This window comes from Saccopteryx leptura, chromosome 3, assembly GCF_036850995.1.
Source record: "Saccopteryx leptura isolate mSacLep1 chromosome 3, mSacLep1_pri_phased_curated, whole genome shotgun sequence".
NCBI lineage: Eukaryota > Metazoa > Chordata > Mammalia > Chiroptera > Emballonuridae > Saccopteryx > Saccopteryx leptura.
This window is the reverse complement of record NC_089505.1, coordinates 309272314-309292434: the sequence shown is the minus strand read 5'-3', so window position 1 is coordinate 309292434 and position 20121 is coordinate 309272314. Positions and strand designations below refer to the sequence as shown.

At 44.8% G+C, this 20121-nt stretch overlaps 1 protein-coding gene across 5 annotated transcripts in view; it reads left to right on the top strand.

Annotated features, from left to right (window-relative positions):
• The window catches only part of DNAJC5B (DnaJ heat shock protein family (Hsp40) member C5 beta), a 121205-nt gene that overhangs the window by 46380 nt on the left and 54704 nt on the right, over positions 1 to 20121 (top strand). The gene's annotated exons all lie outside the window — the stretch shown is intronic.

Here is a 20121-nt window from a genome sequence, read left to right as displayed (position 1 = left end):
TTAAGAATTTAGTTAGGAAGACAAGAAAGACAGCTGTGGCCCTGGCTGGTTGGCTCAGCGGTAGAGCGTCGGCCTGGCGTGCGGGGGACCTGGGTTCGATTCCCGGCCAGGGCACATAGGAGAAGCGCCCATTTGCTTCTCCTTCTTCCTCCCCCCCCCCCTTCCTCTCTGTCTCTCTCTTCCCCTCCCGCAGCCAAGGCTCCACTGGAGCAAAGATGGCCCGGGCGCTGGGGATGGCTCCTTGGCCTCTGCCCCAGGCGCTAGAGTGGCTCTGGTCGCGGCAGAGCGACGCCCCGGAGGGGCAGAGCATTGCCCCCTGGTGGGCAGAGCGTCACCCCTGGTGGGCGTGCCGGGTGGATCCCGGTCGGGCGCATGCGGGAGTCTGTCTGACTGTCTCTCCCCGTTTCCAGCTTCAGAAAAATACAAAAAAAAAAAAAAAAAAAAGAAAGACAGCTGTGAAGAGTTCAAAGCAAAGAAGGAACTGCACAACTGTGTGAAAGGTGTCCGCACCATGGATTTCACAGTATCCCAGGGCTCAGTGCAGGGCAGAGGCAAAATTGTCTTGAGTGCTCCGGTTGCTCATGGTGGCAGAATTGGGACTTGGGAGGAATCTTGAAAGAAGAGAACCAGAACAGTGACTAGCACCAGCTTGGGGAGATAAAAAAAAATTTTGGCCCTGGCTCAACAGGTCCTTTCCCATTCACATATCTCAGCTCCCCCCCTGCCTTTACACCTCCTTCTTTGCATGCAAGGCAAACAATTCACATGGCTTCCCTGGGATATGGAAAACAGGAGTCATGGAAACATGCCACACCAGGAAGGACGAGGCCAGCTCTAACAGGTGGTTTCTGGGAAAGGCCCAGCATGCCGCTACCAGGGTTGTGTCTGATTTTAATTATGGACTTAGGCTTCCTGATCTGATACCCTAAAGTCAACACGTTCCACACCTAATTAATTATCTTCCTCTAAACCTGCTCCCCTCTTGCAGTTCCCATCTCAGCGAACTATCTCACTGTATTCCCAGTATTCTAGCTAGAATCATGAATCCTCTCTGACATCTGGCCTCTCCTCTGCATTTGGTCCGCAAGCCCTGGAGGTTTTATCTCTGTCTCGCTTTTGAATGCATCCCTCCCCGTCAGCTCTGCCTGCTGCGGCCAGGGCCAAGCTCTCATCTCCGCAGCTGCATTCCCCCGCACTCTGTGGGTCACAGCTTTCTAAAATAAACACTAGAGACTGTCTCTCACCAGTTCCAAAACAGTTCAAGACTTCCCATTGTTTGAAAAATGAGGACTGAACTCCTAATATTGGTTTTTGAGTTCTTTCACCTTCTCTAGCTTTGCTTGGCCACTCCTCCCCTCTGCCAATCATTCTTCCAGACCTCCCTGCGCTTACAGCCCAGATGGGCCCCCTCCGCCTGCCCAGCACTTTCTTGCCTCTATGGTCGTAATCATGCAGTTCTGTTTTGAGAGTTGAATTTCTGAATGATTCTTCCATGATGGGGAGACAGCTTTCTTCCTCCATTATTTTGGATTTTCTCGTGATTCTTCTTCTTTTTTTTTTTTTAAAGAATTTTTTTAAAATTTTTTAAATTCATTTTAGAGAGGAGAGGGAGAGAGAGAGAGAAAGAGAGAAGGGGGAGGAGCTGGAAGCATCAACTCCCATATGTGCCTTGACCAGGCAAGCCCAGGGTTTCGAACTGGCGACCTCAGCATTTCCAGGTCGACGCTTTATTCACTGCGCCACCACAGGTCAGGCTCATGATTCTTCTTATTATTTATGATCCTTTAGGCTGAAGAAGTGAGCCATGTGGGGTTGGAAGAGCAGTAGAAGAATAGCATGTGCAAAGAGTTAGAGGAAAGATAGTGTGTCGAAGGAACCAAACTGTCTACAGAGAGGAAGGAATTGGGAAGAGATGGCACTGGAGAAAGAGGGAGAGGCTGGCCCTGCGAACAAGTTGGGGTTTTAGCTTAAGGTCAGTGGGCAGTTTTAAAGTATTCCACGCAAGGGCACGACAGGGTACTGTTTGCATTTTAAGAGATTGTTGAGTATGGAGAACAGATGGGAATGGAGAAGGACGTTAGGAGGCGGGCAGGGTAAACCAAGGAGATGGTACACTTGGTCTAAGGTGGTGGCAGGAGGAAGAACGGAAGGCAGTGGACCTGAGAAAGCTTTAGAATGGAGACTTGATTCCCCCTGGTTGATTGACCAGGCATGGATCGAGCAGAGAAGAAATAAAGAAAGCCGGATTTCGGCTGGGTCCAGAAATGATACTCTACTGGATGCCATACCACTTCTGCTCATGCCCGCTAAGGGAACTGGACTTAGACCTGCTCATGCCCGCTAAGGGAACTGGACTTAGACCTGCTCATGCCCGCTAAGGGAACTGGACTTAGACCTGCTCATGCCCGCTAAGGGAACTGGACTTAGACCTGCTCATGCCCCCTAAGGGAACTGGACTTAGACCTGCTCATGCCCCCTAAGGGAACTGGACTTAGACCTGCTCATGCCCGCTAAGGGAACTGGACTTAGACCTGCTCATGCCCCCTAAGGGAACTGGACTTATTATTTTATTTTTTTTTCATTTTTCTGAAGCTAGAAACAGGGAGAGACAGTCAGACAGACTCCCGCATGCGCCCGACCGGGATCCACCCGGCACGCCCACCAGGGGCGACGCTCTGCCCACCAGGGGGCGATGCTCTGCCCATCCTGGGCGTCGCCATGTTGCGACCAGAGCCACTCTAGCGCCTGGGGCAGAGGCCACAGAGCCATCCCCAGCGCCCGGGCCATCTTTGCTCCAATGGAGCCTTGGCTGCGGGAGGGGAAGAGAGAGACAGAGAGGGAAAGCGCGGCGGAGGGGTGGAGAAGCAAATGGGCGCTTCTCCTGTGTGCCCTGGCCGGGAATCGAACCCGGGTCCTCCGCACGCTAGGCCGACGCTCTACCGCTGAGCCAACCGGCCAGGGCCCTGGGAACTGGACTTAGACCTGCTCATGCCCCCTAAGGGAACTGGACTTAGACCTGCTCATGCCCCCTAAGGGAACTGGACTTAGACCTGCTCATGCCCGCTAAGGGAACTGGACTTAGACCTGCTCATGCCCCCTAAGGGAACTGGACTTAGACCTGCTCATGCCCGCTAAGGGAACTGGACTTAGACCTGCTCATGCCCGCTAAGGGAACTGGACTTAGACCTATAGGTAACAGGAGGCAACAGGGACTTCTTGGCATGGGTAAGCCTGATTTTTGAAAGTGCAAACTGGAAGTGGTGTGGATAGTGACCCACCAGGGAAAGACTGGTTGCAGGTGGACAAGAAGGCAATGCGATGAGGGGGGTGTTATGTGCTGACCGGGCACAGCTGCTCAAAGCAGTGGGCTCCTCGACATGCTGGTGGTCCTGCCCCAAACAGAGTTTTGTGAAAGAAAATGGAGTTAAAAAAGTTTTAAGCTGTATAAAATATTATGTTCTGCAAAACAACTCTCCCCCTCATCGCAGTCCCTGTCCTTTTCCTCTGTGGAACTCTGGGTTTTTCATACTCTCCAGAGATGTTCTGTGTGTGCACAAACATGAGAACACGTATTATGCATACATTCTCTCTGTGTGTATACACAATATAGATCCACTTTCTTTTTTATGAGATTACTTTACATACCGTTATACCTTGCTATATTTAACTGTGAAACTATATTAAACCATTTTTTATCAGCTCATGTAGATTTACTTAATTCTCTGATATCTACAATGGATACACACAGATAGTTATCTCATAAGCCTTCTATAGATAAACATTTGGTCAAACATGGTTTTAAAGTGTTCTTGCCTGTCTTTATTCTTGTCCACCATCTCCAGCTCCTGATGTGCTTGCTGCTCTAAACCACTCGGGCTCTCACCCTGGGTCACTTTCTCCTTCAACCTTTTCACACAGGTTCCTTTTCAAATCAGAAGTAGGAGAACTCCCTCTGCAGACACAAGAATTTTGTGCATTTCCACTCTGGAGCCACCTGTGATGATAGCGTCTATTAGGCGTATCAGATTCATATTTCTTTCTTTCTTTTTTTTTTTTTTTGTATTTTTCTGAAGCTGGAAACGGTGAGAGATAGTCAGACAGACTCCCGCATGCGCCCGACCGGGATCCACCCAGCACGCCCACCAGGGGCGACGCTCTGCCCACCAGAGGGCGATGCTCTGCCCCTCCGGGGTGTCGCTCTGCTGCGACCAGAGCCACTCTAGCGCCTGGGGCAGAGGCCAAGGAGCCATCCCCAGCGCCCGGGCCATCTTTGCTCCAATGGAGCCTTGGCTGCAGGAGGGGAAGAGAGAGACAGAGAGGAAGGAGGGGGGGTGGAGAAGCAAATGGGCGCTTCTCCTATGTGCTCTGGCCAGGAATCGAACCTGGGTCCCCCGCATGCCAGGCCGACGCTCTACCACTGAGCCAACCGGCCAGGGCCAGATTCATATTTCTTAAACAAGAAATCAACCAATCTTTCCTCTAAATTTTTGAAATGTGGGCCCTGGCCAGTTTGCTCAGTGGCTAGAGCATTGGCCCGGCTTGTAGACGTCCCAGGTTCGATCCCCAGTCAGGGCACACATGAGAAGTGACCATCTGCTTCTCTTCTCCTCCCTGTCCCCCTTCTTTCTTTCTTCTCCTCCCATAGCCAGTGGCTTGGTTGGTTCTAGTATTGTCCCTTGGCACTGAGGATAGCTTGGTTGGTCCAAGCATCAACCCCAGATAGGGGTTGACAGGTGGATCCTGGTTGGGGCGCATGGGGGAGACTGTCTATCTCTCCTCCTCTCGCTTAAAAAAATTGTGAAATGTGCTTTGAATGTGCTGTACTTATCCAGCCACACCAAGGGTATTATAAATTCTAAAAATGTCATAGCCCCACTGATGATCAGTGACTAGTTCTTTGTGAGTCAGAACTAAGCTCAGATTTTTCTTACTTCTCTGAATTGAAACTTTCAATAAGGCTGATTGAGAGCTCCTCAGACACTTTGCTTTTAGGGGACATGTCAGTTGAAACAGGGCCTGAATCTCATTCATCTGTTTAAGTCCCCAAGGTACCTAGGTGTTCAGTAGACCATAGTGAATAGACATCTGCTCCTATAAGTATGGTTCCTAATAGTCTTCCTACTATTTTTTCCTAAGAATTATTGGGCATTTTATCCTCCATTGTCTTTCATTGTATAAATTCTTTCTCCTTCAACTCAGATTTTATTTGGAAGCCTTTATTAGAAGATAAATCTCCTACCTGCCAGATCATTGCCTTGGCATCAAAGGCTTTATGGCATTCCTTGCAGGGTGTCTGTTGTCTGATAGCCAGGGTCATCTCCAGAAAACCAAATCATGTCCTTTGACACCATCCCAAGCTAGCTGTCTGCTTCCTTCATTTTCTTTTCTCAAAGTCTGCACAAGAAGATATAATCCCTAGAGCCCTATGTCCTTTTTCCCACCTGGAACAAAGTTGTTGAATACATAGTTTCTTCTCACTGCATCTTTCCTCTCCTTAGCAACCATTTTAAGGCCCCCCATGCCATCAGGAAGTAGTACATCTCCAGACTGACTGATAGACTTGCTCTGTCCTCCTACCCCATGCCTGGGAGAGGAGTAAGTTCATGTTATACTCTGATGTCCATAGAGTCAGAAAATCACCTAATGATGCATTTCTCAGAACGTATCCCCATTGGTAAGTGGTACTTGACTGCACGTGTAGGAAGGTTGACCTTTTTGTTTTATTTAGGTCCTCAACTGGTTAGATGGAGTCCGCCCACTGAGGGAGGGCAATTTGCTTTACTCACTCTACTGAGCTGAATGTTAATCTCACCTCAAAACACTCTTCCAGTTTGATCAAATAGTGATGCACCCAATGTCCAGTCAAATTGACATATAAAATTAACTATCACTATGGACATGGACAACAATGTGGTGATTGTGGTGGTGGGGAGGGGGGGGTGGAGGAGAGTATGGGAGGATAAACAGTGGCGGACAAAAACCCGAGTTCGGGGTGGTGAACACACAATGTGATGTACAGAGATATGTTGTAGAACTGAGCCACTGAAACCTGTATAATTATGTTAACTGGAATCACCCCAATAAATTCAATTAAAAATAAAAGAAAACAAAAAGAAATGATCTACTTACTATGTCACCAGCAGGCTTAATAATGATCTCTAATCACCACAAAGACCCATGTGGAAAGCAGATTTTTTTCCATTTTCTCAGTAGATATTTATTTAACAAGTTTTTGTCTGTTTTAGAGATGAGGAAATTTAGGTTCAAAGAGTTGAAATGACTTGTCTAAGGTGGCACAGCCAGTAAAGGTCAGAGCCAGTATTCCACTCTAGGTTTAAATGACTTCAGCTGGTTCTGTTAAGCTGTTGGGGCCACCGCCCCCCCCCCCCCCCCCCCCCCCCCCCCACCCCCGTCCTGGTGCTGCTTTCCCCACGGGTCCTGAGACTCCATGCTCGAGGTGGGGGAGGTCTGAAGGCATTGTCTGTTGGTCAAAGCTGAAGGGCAGCAGTCAGAAGGGGGCTCAAATTTTTGTCTTCACCTGTCTGAACATGTCAGACTTGAGTGCAACTTAGAGCTACGAGGAAGGCTCTGCTTTCCCGTGCCTTTGAGCCACCCTTTACTGAAAGCTATGTGCTGTGCTTTGCATAGATAATATCACTTAATGTTCACAATGACCCTGTATTTTTCCTACCACCCCGCTCTGGTATGGGAGGGAGAGGATGACAGAGTCACCATGAGCTGCCAAAGGCGGGTACTGTGAGATATCTCTCTTAAACCACTGTCCTCCGAGGCACCAAGAGCACTCTACATTTCCTTAAATGCCCTGATGGGCCAGTCCAAACCTGTTCAGTCCCTCCTCCAAATCTGCCCATAAAGCCAGTTTAAAATGTGCATGAATCAATAATTCTGCAGGCGTGTGCTGTCTGCTGATTCACCCATGGAACAGGCCTGGGCTTTCCCTTCACTCAGTTTGCTCCTCGTGCCTGACATGTCACTGCTCCTCACTATCCATCCCACTAACACTTTAAGGAAATGTTGTCCAGTTGAAAACTTAATGTCAGTCCCTGATCATTCCTGTTTAGAGAGAGTCCTCTTACCCTCTCCCTACAGCAGTCTCTGGGATGCTCCCCGAGAGTCCCTTTGTGTCAATATAAGCTGAGTTAGCTTCAGCCACACAAACCTTTTGTCTTAAAGAAGAAGAATCTGAGGCTCAGGAGGGCGTGTCTTACTCAAGTTCACACTTAAAAGCCAAGTCATCCATCTCCCAGCCCAGCGCTTCTGGTGTACCCATAGATCCCGGTTCTGGTGGGGTGGGGCTTCAGGTTCAACCCAGTGGAGACAGGCCGAAGAGCAGCATGTCTCCAAGGCAGCGTTTCAGGGGCTGACTGTACCAGATGACGAGGGAGGCAGCACCTCTTGCACATGTCTGCCCCTGCCCCTCCCCCCCCCCCCCCACACACACACAGTGAGGTACAGTGATGTTGGTGCAGCACAAAGCAAAGCACTGGTAGAGAAATCAGGACAGGAAGTCATAGCTTAGTAACAGGAGCAGCTTCTCTTTGGTCTCCAGGCTTCACCAAAAGGCCCAGGAAAGAGCAGAGATTCCTATCTGTCTGGAATTGCAGCGAGTGACTCACCGTGGCTCCCATTCCCAACGGAAGTGGCTTTGGCTTATATCATGTATTTACAGAAAGCTCGCCTGTAAGTCTACACGGTGTCCTTGGACAAAGCATCCACTTTATTGTTTGACCTGAGATTCCTGGAAATGGGAAATCTGTTCCTACTCTGGCTCTACCCACCCAGTGGGTTCCCCCATGGCACCTTTGTGCCATGGTATGCATTTGGGCTCTGTGGCCTGATATCTCTAGGTCAGACCCCTGGTTTGGCTCCCTCCATCTCCTCCTCAGTGTTGTCTTCAGAGCCTGTGAACCAAGGGATAGGAGCTGAGGGTGAATGGCCTTATTTCAGCCAAGGCTCTGAAAACGCTGTCTCAGATAAACTTTTACACAAGGAAACGATCATTGGGGGTAACTTTCAAAAGAAAGGAAAATAAAACTGCTTAATGCTTTCAAGATCATTCTACCTTTTAATTTTCTAAACAGAAAGGGTAAATGATCTTCAGGTGTTTTGAGAGCAATAGGATCATTGTTGAGAAAGTAGTATTCCAGAGGTAGATACAGAATTTGAAAGACACCCGGAGTCGCAGGTGCTAGTCCTGGCTTCCAAGGACTCGCTGGTGTCCGTGGACAAAGCATCCACTTTTTGCTTGACCTGAGATTTCTGGAATTGAGAGATCTACGTTTCCTCCCAGGCTCCGTTAATAACTGTCTGATGTTGACATGAAACTCCTCTGAGCTTCTTGATTTGTAAAGTGGGAATAATAACATTTTCCCTGCCTACCTGTCGCAACCGATGTGTAGGCCAAATGGGCCTACTGTGAAAACCCATAGTTAACAATAGAGTGCTCTGTTTTTCCTGTTCTGTAGGACCTGATGTCTTTTGCTGGAAGTGAGGCACAAGATTGAGAGTGGGGAGCATGGTATAAGGACCAAGGTATAAGGACCAAGGTCCTCCTGGGACACACAGAAGGGTGTGAGACTAGGTGGCAGCTGGACTGGAGACCATGGGTCTGTGGTGTCAACCTTTGCCTCACTGGTAGATGTGCAGTTTGATGTTGGCAGGGGTGGTGGAAGGAATCAGGTTACTGACCAGGGAACAGTTACAATGGTGATGCTGGAGTCTAAGCTCAACAGGGAAAGAGTTGGATAAAGGGGCACAGATGATGGGTATAAGGCTGGAGCTGAAGGTTTGAGAGCTGGAAGATTTGTAGGTGTTGGAGTAGGACAAGGAGCTGTGAGGGGAAGATGCTGGCTGGGAGTTGAAGAGCCCAGGTCGGTGAAGGACTTGGGGTGAAGACAGTGAGAGCTGAGTGCCAAGGCAAGTTACCAGACCTGGGGCAGTTGTGAGGAGGATGAGAAACTCGTGGACAGAGGGAGCTCAAAAGGGAAGGGGTTTGTGGGATGTCTGGAAGGGCTGAGTGGAAAATGATGTAGATGCTGCTTCAGGGTAGGGGGGGGCAGAGAGGTCTGGTGGCATGCTAAGATTTAACATTTAGCCTGACCTGTGGTGGCGCAGTGGGATAAAGCGTCGACCTGGAACACTGAGGCCGCCGGTTCGAAACCTTGGACTTGCCTGGTCAAGGCACATATGGGAGTTGATGCTTCCTGCTCCTCCCCCCTTCTCTCTCTCTCTGTCTCTCTCTCTCACTCCTCTCTCTCTAAAAAAATCAATAAATAAAAAATATTGAAAAAAAACATTAAAAAAAAAGATTTAACATTTAATAAGAATTATACAAAAATAAGTCCTTTTACACATAGATGACCAATAGTTGTAGGGGCATCTTGGCCTCAATATGCAAATACAATATATAAAAATTATAATGGGTAATCCCTTTTAGCCATTGATCTTTTTAATATAATAGGTCCAATGGCATGCTATAGCCAGTTAGTACGAGTGGTCACACATTGTTAAACTTTCTGGCATTTTGCAAGCTACGTGCCATGCTGTTAGCTTGAAACAGACCTGGGAAGGAGTAGGAACACCAGGAAGATCTGCAAACATCACAAACTAGGGCTTTTTTCCCCCTGGAAATTTGGTTGTTAAATATTTCCTCACACACCACTGAACAGGTCTAGAAATAAATTCCAAATCTGCCCAACTCCACAGTCCTGTGGTGTGTTTAACTGTGTCACTAAAAGGTATATTCTAACCCCTCATTCCTGGGAATGTGGCTTTATTTGGAAATAGGATCTTTGCAGATGTAATTGAAATGTAAGTTAAGATGAGATTGCAATGCAGTAGTGTGGGCCCTTCGTCCTGTGTGACCAGTGTCTCTGTAAGAGGAGGAGACACGACACAGAGACACACACACACAGAGGAGAACGCCATGTGAAGACGCAGACACGGGGGAATGCCATGGTGATGGAGCAGAGCTGAGGTGCACCACGATGGCCAGCAACACCAGAAGCCAAGAAGAAGTTGTGAAACAGACTGTCCCCGGAGCCACCAGAGGAACCAACCTTGCTGACACCTTCATTTCAGACTTCAACCCCCAGAACTGAGAGAGAATATACTTCAGTCATACTAAGTCACCCAGTTAGTGCTAAGCTGTTATAGCAGTGCTAGGAAACTCATCCCTGTCATGCCAGTGTCGAGTTTGGGTGCAAGGCAAGTGGAAGATCCCCAACATGAACCGCAAAGGGGAGGTCCCTGGTCCCTGGTCCCTGCACTGTGGCTCCATAGGGGGACTTTCCCTCCTGCCTCCTCTAGCTTGTATTTTCTGTACCATTGTATGGCCCTTCTTGTAGGCAACCTTGTGTTGTGAGTTATGCTTTTAAATTGCCTCCTCTTCTAGGTGGTCACTGAGGTTGTAAACTCAGCTGCCTCATGGGTCAACGCTGCTGAGTGTGACGCCAGGGGAATGATTTCATAATGTGTCTGCCTTTAAATAGACACTTTCCCCACCTTGCTGGCCAACAACAACCTGACTAGGACCTGTCATTGTGGGACCTGTGCAATGTGCCCAGAGAGAAGGGACGTCTTTTGGCCTGTGCCACCCTCAATAGCAGCGCCTGACATTTATAACTGTTTGTGAATGTGCTGCCTACATCTGTTGGGTCTTCTGTCCTCACAGCTAATGAGTAATGAGTGAATGGGTGGGAGACCTCAGAGTTCAACAATTGTCTCAAAGTTTCTCTCTTCAGATAGAGGTTTCTTTTTTTTTTTTTTTAATAATTTTATTTTTAATGGGGCGACATCAATAAATCAGGATACATATATTCAAAGATAACAACTCCAGGTTATCTTGTTGTTCACTTATGTTGCATACCCATCACCCAAAGTCAGATTGTCCTTTGTCACCTTCTATCTAGTTTTCTTTGTGCCCCTCCCCCTCCCCCTTTCCCCCCTCCCCCCATAACCACCACACTCTTATCAATGTCTCTTAGTTTCACTTTTATGTCCCACCTATGTATGGAATAATGCAGTTCCTGGTTTTTTCTGATTTACTTATTTCACTTCGTATAATGTTATCAAGATCCCACCATTTTGCTGTAAATGATCCGATGTCATCATTTCTTATGGCTGAGTAGTATTCCATAGTGTATATGTGCCACATCTTCTTTATCCAGTCATCTATTGATGGGCTTTTTGGTTGTTTCCATGTCTTGGCCACTGTGAACAATGCTGCAATAAACATGGGGCTGCATGTGTCTTTATGTATCAATGTTTCTGAGTTTTGGGGGTATATACCCAGTAGAGGGATTGCTGGGTCATAAGGTAATTCTATTTTCAGTTTTTTGAGGAACCACCATACTTTCTTCCATAATGGTTGTACTACTTTACATTCCCACCAACAGTGTATGAGGGTTCCTTTTTCTCCACAGCCTCTCCAACATTTGCTATTACCTGTCTTGTTAATAATAGCTAATCTAACAGGTGTGAGGTGGTATCTCATTGCAGTTTTGATTTGCATTTCCAGATAGAGGTTTCAAAACGGGTTTTTGTAAGGTTATAATTTATATCCCCCAACTGACTTGACACTATTGCAAAACTTCAGTTTCAGAAGAATGCAACAAAGGGGTGGTGCCCCTTCTAGGCATGGCTTGCCCCACCCCGAAATTTCTGTGAGTGTTTTCCTTGGTAATTCTTGGAATCTCAGGTGACAGAGAGGGAGAGGCGTCAGGGATACTGGAGGGTGATTTGGGGTCAGGAATATTTCAAAGCTGAAACTCCTGTTTACAGTTCATTTCTTTTTGAACACCAGAGGGCGATGCGTTCATACTCAATAGCTTGTCTACCTTGCTTTAGGAACCAGTTGTTACTTATATATTTATTTGTGGGAGAACAAATGCTGAATTGAATATTTGTTTATTTGACTATATGTTTTGCTCAGACTTCTAAGAAAACGACAGAAAAGGCTTTTGAAACTACTTGGATGTCCCACCCCTCGGGCCTGGGGCCAGGAGACCCACAGATAGGTGCTGGGCAGGGTTACAGCTTCCTCTGTGGGGAAGCACTTGTCACTCACCCTCCCACCCCATCCTGAGACTGTCTTGTTCTGGTCAGCTCTATGGGAAGGTTCGGACTGTGTTCTAGGTAAGAGCTACCTTGTGTAAGGAACCAGCTGTTACTTCCAGGGCCATTTTAAATTGTTTCCATGAGATTGTTCTACTTAGTATGTGGAAGTGAGACCGGCCGTGAGTGAATAAAGAATGTTGAGAGATTGCAGAGGTCCTGGCGGTTACTGGCAGCAGTGGCGCTCTAATGATGGTGGCCAGCTGACCAGTCTGTGTGTCTGTGGTCTTGGACTGGCTCTCACCCATGCCCTCTGATAGTGAGGATGGTTCGGCAGAATGTTCATCATTTCTGGAGCAATAGGGAAACTGTGTACAGCTCATAGAAGAGTCGGAAGGAGCAGGAGCAGAGAAGCTGGGAATGTCTATGGGAGTCTTGACAGTGGTGATGAGGGCCCTGGGACAGAGAGACTGGACTGACACCCAGGGGAGGGCTCAGCTTTGGAGCTTTGAGGCCTGTGGAGAGGTTGACTGCCTAGGTGGGCAGCAGGGAGGGGACACGCCAGCATCAGAGCCCTTCTAATTTTGCACATCTAGAACCCCTGGATGTGTGTGTCCAGCTGTAAAAGAATCTGTGTCCAATTACACGACTCATTCAGAAAGTGGCTTGTCCACCTTCCTCCCCTGGGAGAGGTAGATCAGTGTTAGCCATTCAGCTCTGGGAACCATCCCGTGACATTCAGCAGAGAGCACGGCTGTTTTTACCAATGTTGTCAGTAACAAATCACCACTTACTGCATGATAGAAAAAGGCCTTGAAGAATGAAAGCTCTGCTAATGCAGTGATTGCTGTTTAGTGGGCCCCAGTTGTTCAACTGAGGGTAAAATCTGACAAAATGAGGGAGAATGTATATCTATAATAGGGAGCACAAGGTCACTGTCATTCCGACAAGTAACTTAAAATGTACCACTGAGAAGGTCCACTCTGGACACTAGAAATTGGGGTAGGGCCATGATCTGTGTGCTGGGTGGGCCCAGAGGCAGAGAGAGGGCTGCCCTGCTGCCTCAGTCTGTGACAACTACTAGGGTATCTGGCTATGTACACAAATAAGATAGGATTCTCTTGGTTGTTTACAATTCTGTAGTTCAAATCAGCCTTTTTATTCAACAAGGATATAAAAGAGCAGGATTTGGAAGCAGAACACTTAGACTGAACAGCAATGCCAGTTTTTTACCCCCCATTATCCAAGTTCATGCTTGGGGGAAGTCACATGACCACACGTAGCCAGTTATCTTTTTCTTTTTTCTTTTTTTTCTTTTCTTTTCTTTTTTTTTTTTTTTTGTATTTTTCTGAAGCTGGAAATGGGGAGAGACAGTCAGACAGACTCCCGCATGCGCCCGACTGGGATCCACCCGGCATGCCCACCAGGGGCGATGCTCTGCCCACAAGGGGGCGATGCTCTGCCCCTCCTGGGCATCACTCTGTCCCGAGCAGAGCCACTCTAGCACCTGGGGCAGAGGCCAAGGAGCCATCCCCAGCGCCCGGGCCATCTTTGCTCCAATGGAGCCTTGGCTGTGGGAGGGGAAGAAAGAGACAGAGAGGAAGGAGGGGGGGTGGGTGGAGAAGCAAATGTGGGTGCTTCTCCTGTGTGCCCTGGCCGGGAATCGAACCTGGGTCCCCCACACGCCAGGCCAACGCTCTACCGCTGAGCCCACCAGCCAGGGCCAGTTATCTTTTTCTTAAAATGGGCTAGTTATCAAATAATGTATACAGGTGAAAACTCTTAGAAAATCACCAAGTGTGATATAAGTGCAGTTATTAATCTCTAGAGGGCATCCTTAGCATTTCCTTTTCCTTCTCTTTCAAATATACTACTCATAACAATTAGAGGATATTTCAGAATGAATATGAAGCTATAAAATATCCCCTAATTTTTGTGAACAGTGTATTTGTCTGTTCCCTTGGCCCTGTGAAGTGTCATTTTAAAAGGGGCTCAATTTGAGTTAAGGTAAAGATATATTTTTAGTCTAGTCCTACTACCACTTAAAAGACAAATAAAAAGGAATGAGAATTATTTTGGTCCCTATAGTCTGTAGGCTGATTAACCACATTCAAATAACAATTCGCAGAAAACCACTGTTTATATTGGAAACACTATTGAAAAGAACTTTTGTCTTGAGCAAAAGTTTTGTTCTGTTTTGTTTTTAGCTAATTAAGAGACATCTTGGGCTAATATGAAAAGGGGAAAACTACTGGCAAAATCAAGGATCAAGGTTTTGTTTATAGACATCTTTCAAGTAACTATTTCTGTTGGAACCAAGCCTCCTTGGTTTATGACAGCCATTGCTTACTGTGAGTAGGCAACAAGGTGTTCAAATTTCACATCTGTGAAATACATATTACGTTTCCTAGCAGGGGACAAGACTCAGTCAATATTTTATCAGTAACAGGTCTCAGAGTCAAGCTTTACTTAACCAAATAGATATTGCCCTTGACACTGAACTACATGTTGGGCCTCATTAATGAATGTGTTTATTGTTAGTTCCCTGTTTAAAACCAATACTCCATTTATTTTCTCGATCTTTAACACATATACCATCTGGCTCAGTCACAGATTGATAAGCAAGGGAATATAGCAGGCAGCAGTTCCCTGGAATTAGACTGCAACTCCTAAAGCAGAGCTCTCTAATGCACTCTAAACTCACTGCACTGTCAAGACTCCCATTGGCTTTCCCAAGTGCTCTACTTCTGTTCCTTCCAGACTCTTCCATGAGCTGAACACAGCTTTCCTTATTGCTCCTGAAGCCAAGAACATTCTGCCAGACTGTCCTCACTATCAGAAGGTGTATATTCCTTCTTTGTAAAATCAGGATATGAAAGTACCAACACTATATTTCTGTAGGATTTCAATGAGGTAATCTAGTTAACATATTAGTTACTGTTATCACCATCATCACCACCTCTGATATTCCTCATAGCCCCCAGTAAAGAGCCCTGCACATGACAACAGGGGAGCAATCACCATTCACAGTATACTATTCACTGCTGAATTATAGCTTGGAATGAAATCTATCAGGATAGCACTTTCAAATTCTTAAAGCACTTCTATCACACCCTGTTCTGATTTGGGGCAGGGTGGGGTAGGCAAGGAGAGAGTAACTATTTAACAATTGCTCAAATCCGAATTCTAGAGAACAATTGTAGATCTGCATTTATAAAGGTTCCTAGTATTATTCTTGGCCCACTGTACTAGATATTTGACAAAGGTTCTGAGAGATGAAAAGAGTTCCTAATTTATTGTTGTTGTACAGAAAAGGCACACAGGCTGAGCGTGACTTGCCTAGAGTCAAGAAACAGGCATGTTGTTTTAGGATATTCCTTCTTGAGTTAAACTATGAGAAGCCAAGTTTATTTTGTGTTTAGTCACATGGAAGCCATTATCTTCAGTAAATGTTTCCTTAGGATGCCCAGGCAATGGAAAATTCCCCCAGAGGGCTGCTAGGTCGACAGGTGTTTTCCATGTTTCTTAACTGAAGAGCTCTCCGCTCCTCAGATCCAGTGAATAAGGGAAGTGGTTAACAGTGGCTTTCAACCTAGGGAGCTCTTTAGAACCACCCGAGCCTAAAAGTTGTCTGAGCCTGGCCCCACTTTGCAAGATTTTGCTTTGGGATAACTATGAGAGATCTTGCTTTGGGGATAATCTGGGTGGGGCCAAGCATCTGCGTTCTTATGATCTTTTCAAGTAATTCTAAGATTTCCCATCTAGTTCTTCCCCCTTAACCTTCTGTGATTCTATGTTTCCTCCGTATTTAGCAATTTAGGCACATTAAAATTCCATCCCCCTTTTTTTGTTTTTGTTTTGTTTTGTTTTGCTTTTTACAGTGACAGAGAGAGTCAGACAGGAACTGAGAGAGATGAGAAGCATCAATCATCAGTTTTTCATTGCGACACCTTAGTTGTTCATTGATTGCTTTCTCATATGTGCCTTGACTGTAGGCCTTCAGCAGACCGAGTAACCCTTTGCTTGAGCCAGCGACCTTGGGTCCAAGCTGGTGAGCTTTTGCTCAAACCAGATGAGCCCGTGCTCAAGCTGGCAACCTCAGGGTCTCGAACCTGGGTCCTCCACATCCCAGACCAATGCTCTATCCACTGCGCCACCGCTTGGTCAGGCAAATTCCATCCCCTTTGTAACCTTCCTCAAAAGGAACATTTTTAACTTTGGAAAATTATGAAACATTATAAAAATTAACACATTTGCTCATCTGAAATATAAACACTTGATTTTACAGAAGAATTATTCTATAGTTATGTCTGAGATGCCACCTGAGTGGTAACAGCCTCTTAATTTTACACAAAGTATTCACCTGTCTTTTCCCTTTCTAAATTCACTAACAGAATGAAGATTTCCCAGATGATTCTTTCCTTTGAAATTTACAAAGTAATGGTTTGAATTCCATGTATTATAACAATAATAGTGTAAACAATGTAAAGGAGTAATAAATATAGTAATAATAATAGCAATAATGTCTCTGTTCATTGTGTTAGGATGTTTAGATTAGGGTTTATTTGTTGGGGCTATATGCCCTTGTAATCACATTGTTCATAATTTGTGGTGTTTGCACCTGCTGAGATAGGAAGTTTAAAAATTATATTTCCTAATATTTATGATATATTATTTTGGTTGAATACTCAAATTCATCTAGCACCTGCTGCAGATTCTGTGCTGATGTACTTGTCATTACTTATAATAACCCTAACCCTATATAATAATTGAGAGGTATACACAATGTCTCTAAGAACATCCAAGGGAATAGTGAAGATTCCATAAATAGAACACACAGAAAAATTTAGCATGTGAACTGCCCTCCTCCACACACATCATTCTCTCTTCAATTTCCTACCTCACAGAAAGGCTACTTTGTTTCAATCTTGGAATATCTTTTAAGTTATCCTATTCAAATCTGAATGATTCAACTGGCAATGCTTTTACATACATTTAGTGCATTTTGAATCAAGGCATCATTTATGTGTTTACCATGAGTTATTTCCTTTTACAGACATCGCTGAAGCTCACCACTTCTAGAAAGCCTCACCTGTTTACATGGAATATGACCCCATTGATTTCTGGTTGTATCTTTAGAGGATGTAGCAGAAGCCATATGCTGACACCCTATGCACTAATAGGAGCGCACACATCAGTATATCTCTTTTATTTCTTTACTTTAAGCACAATGGTTATTGAATATGCTCTTTCACCTGCCCAGAATATATTTGCTTCTACCAGCAATCCCATCATCTAGTTCTTTTCATATCTCTGCTTGGTTACTTTTGTTTAGGGAACATTTCTCTGATCCCTTTCTATTCCACTGATTAACATGGTCTTGTTGTATCTCTCTAAAGTCTCACTTGATACTTATTTGAGTATTCATTTCACTAATATCTGTCTTTCTTGGTAGGCTGTAACTCTGTGACCCACTAATCCAGAGAGTCTGTGTCTGATTTTGTTTGCTAGTATATTTCTAGCATTTAGCCCAGGGCCTGGATGTAGTAGGTGACTCATTGTTAAATGACTAGATAACTAAGAAACTGTGTTTGTTCTTTGAAACAGAGCTCCAGTCTACTACTTCACTTAAGAGTTTTGTTAAGACTTAAAAATTTTCAAACCTCATGGTTTTTTCAATATTTTAAAAATTAAAAGTAATGATTCAAGAAGACAGTAGTTAATTGTGTAAAATAATGAATTTTATTAAATATATTTATTAAATTGAATTTGAAACGTAAACTGTAATTTTTTTTAAAGTCATCCTTCATCTCAGCATATGAATACATCAACTATTTTTATTTTACTAAAGGGCAATCAATGTCTTAAGCTGAAGTGATTCTGGAACTTGGGTATTTAGTTCTAAATGTCTTTAGTTTTCCCCTCTCCGTTTCTCTGCATGATCATAGGCTGCTCTCTAAAAATTCTGGCTGGAAGTCAGGATCTATGAGAAATAGCCTTTTATTCCTTTGTTTCTAAGCAAACAAACAAAAAATGACCCAGTGCCATCTAGAGATGAGAGTGTTGAAATGTTCACACAAAACAACCCTAGGCTTTGCTACCTGTCATGTGAAGCAGCACACTTAAACTCTGCCTTCAGCCTCCGTGGGGTCAGAAGCCAGACTCCATTGTGCCAAATTCAGGAGTAACACCTGTCTCATTTGATTAAGAGTTTTTTACTCCATAGGATCATACTTGAAATCATAGATACTATTCTCTCATGTGAACATTTACTGCATATGAGAGTTTAAGCATTGTTTTAACAAGAGATCCTTAATTTTTAAGACCACCTCAATCACCTTGACTAAGATGTGGGTAGCAGTAACTTAGTGCCTCTCGACTAAGATTGGGTTAAAAATGTTCAGGTATAAAAATAGTTGAATTATGTAGTGAGCAATTATAGTTATCCTCTTATAAATGTTACATGGTCTTCCCAGTGATTTTTAAAGCAGTTGATTATTGCTAGCCATAAACCTAAAGAAAATAAAAGTTAAAAGAACTCACTTTGACCCTGAATAGCAAATGCAATCTTGAAAAAGAGCAACAAAGCCAGAGGCATGATGCACCCCCATTACAAACTATATTGTAAAGCTATAGTAATCAAAACAGTATGGTGCTGGTATTAAAAACAGACACAAAGATGAAAGAGTAGAGAGCTCAGACATAAAGCCATGCTTGTAGAGATAATGAACTTATGACAAAAAAACCAAGAATATAGTGGGGAAAGGACTATGTTGTCAATAAATGATGATGGGAAAACTAAACAGCTGCATGTGAAAGAATGAAACTGAACCCCTGTCTTATACCAGACACAATAATCAACTCAAAATAGATTAAAGATGTGAATGTAAAACCTGAAACCATGGCCCTGGCAGGTTGGCTCAGTGGTAAAGCATCGGCCCAGTGTGTGGAAGTCCTGGATTTGATTCCTGGCCAGGGCACACAGGAGAATCACCCACCTGCTTCTCCACTCTTCCCCCTCTCCTTCCTCTCTATCTCTCTCTTCCCCTCCAACAGCCAAGGCTCCACTGGAGCAAAGTTGGCCCAAGCGCTGAGAATAGCTCCATGGCCTCCACCTCAGGAACTAGAATGGCTCTGGCCACAACGGAGCAATGCCCCAGATGGGCAGAGCATCGCCTCCTGGTGAGCATGCTGGGTGGATCCCAGTCAGGCACATGAGGGAGTCTGTCTGACTGCCTCCCTGCTTCTAACTTTGGAAAAACAAGCAAACAAACAAACAAAAAAATCCTGTAACCATAAAAATGCAGTAAGCTCCTTGACATTGGTCTTGGCAATAATCTTTTTGACTTTGACACCAAAGCAAAGGCACTTGAACATGTAGGACTGTATCAAACTAAAAAAGATTCTGCACATCAAAGGAAGCCATCAACAAATGAAGAGGCAACATACCAAATACTAGAAGAAAATATTTGAAAATCACATATCTGATAAGGAATTAATATTCCCCCAAATATAAAAAACTCATACAACTCAACAGCAAAAGAATTCAAATGATCAGATTTAAAAATGGGCAGAGGATCTGAATAGATATTTTTCCAAAGAAGACATACGGATGGCCAACAGGTACATTAAAAGTTGCTCAACATTACTAAATCATCAGGTAAATGCAAATCAAAACCACAATGACATATCACCTTATACCTGCTAGAATGGCTATTATCAAAAAGGTAAGAAGTAACAAGTGCTGGTGAGGATGTAGAGAAAAGAGACCCCTCAGTGCACTGTTGCTGAGAATGTAAATTGGTACAACCACTATGGAAAACAGTATGGAGGTTCCTCAAAAAATTAAGAATAGAACTATCTATCATATGATTCAGCAATTCCACTTCTGGGTATTTATCTGAAAAAAAAAAACCCTCCACTAATTTTTAAAGATTGCATTCCTGTGTTTATTGTAGCATTATTTATAACAGCCAAGAAATAGGAATAACTTAAGTGTCCATCAATGGATAAAGAAAATCTCTCTCTCTCTCTCTCTCTCTCTCT